The 1,233-nt window shown below is 41.9% G+C and overlaps 1 protein-coding gene across 2 annotated transcripts in view; it reads right to left on the bottom strand.

Moving 5' to 3' along the window:
* LOC101576272 (low affinity immunoglobulin gamma Fc region receptor II) overlaps window positions 1-1,233 on the bottom strand; it is an 18,061-nt gene that overhangs the window by 9,709 nt on the left and 7,119 nt on the right. The window lies entirely within an intron of this gene.

Below are 1,233 nucleotides of genomic sequence, written 5' to 3' on the forward strand. Positions count from 1 at the left end.
TCTCTCTCTCTCTCTCTCTCTCTCTCTCTCTCTCTCTCTCTCTCTCTCTCTAGTAAACTGAGGTACCTGAACACTAGTTGGATAAACTCTCACCAGTGCTGGCTAAAGACAAGCATGGACATCTGGTTGAGATGTGAACCCAAAGAGTCAGACATCACTTGTTCCTTCTCTGACCTGATGCCATTGTTTATCCCTTTATCCCTGAGCTCAGGATCACTATTCCTCACTCCCTAGCCCACAGGAGCCTAGGCCTTCAGAAGGATGGAGTGGGAGAAACCTCAAGGGTCAGTCCTGGGAATGGAGAAGGAGACTGATTCAGTGTACAGATAAAAATGTGCTCGACAAAGCTCAGTCCACCATGCTGCAATCAAAAGCATGAAGGCAGCTCTCCCTGTCTGGGAGACAAGACTTGAACCTTTGGATCTGTACAGAGCAGAGATTTGTCAACACATGCAACCACATACACAGATCATGTGATTCTGTGTGTGCTTTCCTTTTACTTGGAGGAGAAGCCCTTGGTTTTTTTTCTAGTGAAGTTAAAAAAAAACTTTGACATATAATACCTGTACATATTTGTGGAGTATGTGTAACTCTTTAACACATGTATATAATTTATAAGAATAAAATTGAAATAATTGTCTATTTATAATACATTATAAACATCTGTCATTTATTTTTTGAGAACTTTCCAAATTGTCTCTCCTAAGGGCCGGCCAAATAGCTCAGCGGATTAAAGTGCCTACAAACAGGTGCAGGGGCTGGGGGGTTGGATCCCCACCCCTGGGGTGCGCTGAGATGGCAATTGAGACTGGGCATGGTGGCACATACCTATAATCCCAGCTCTTTGGAGGCTGTAAACAGGTGGATCACTATGAGTCAGATCTAGCAATGAGACTCTGAACACCCTGTAGACCCTTCCCCCCCAAAAAAAAAAAAAAAATATTGTCTCTACTAAAGGGACTGAAAAGAACACTATACACACATTCATTCCTCAAAATGAATGTAATTGTTCACATCACAAACATCAACTAATAAAAGAGGGGCCTAGGAGAGAGCTCAGGGGCTGGGGAGATAGCTCAGTAGAATAAGTGCTTGCCTGGCAAGTGCAAGGTCCTGAGTTCTATCCCTGGTACCACAAAAAGAAAGAAAGAAAGAAAGAAAGAAAGAAAGAAAGAAAGAAAGAAAGAAAGAAAGAAAGAAAGAAAGAAAGAAAGAAAGAAAGAAAGAAAGAAA

Source organism: Octodon degus, unplaced genomic scaffold (genome assembly GCF_000260255.1).
Source record: "Octodon degus isolate 3935 unplaced genomic scaffold, OctDeg1.0 scaffold00116, whole genome shotgun sequence".
NCBI classification, from domain to species: domain Eukaryota; kingdom Metazoa; phylum Chordata; class Mammalia; order Rodentia; family Octodontidae; genus Octodon; species Octodon degus.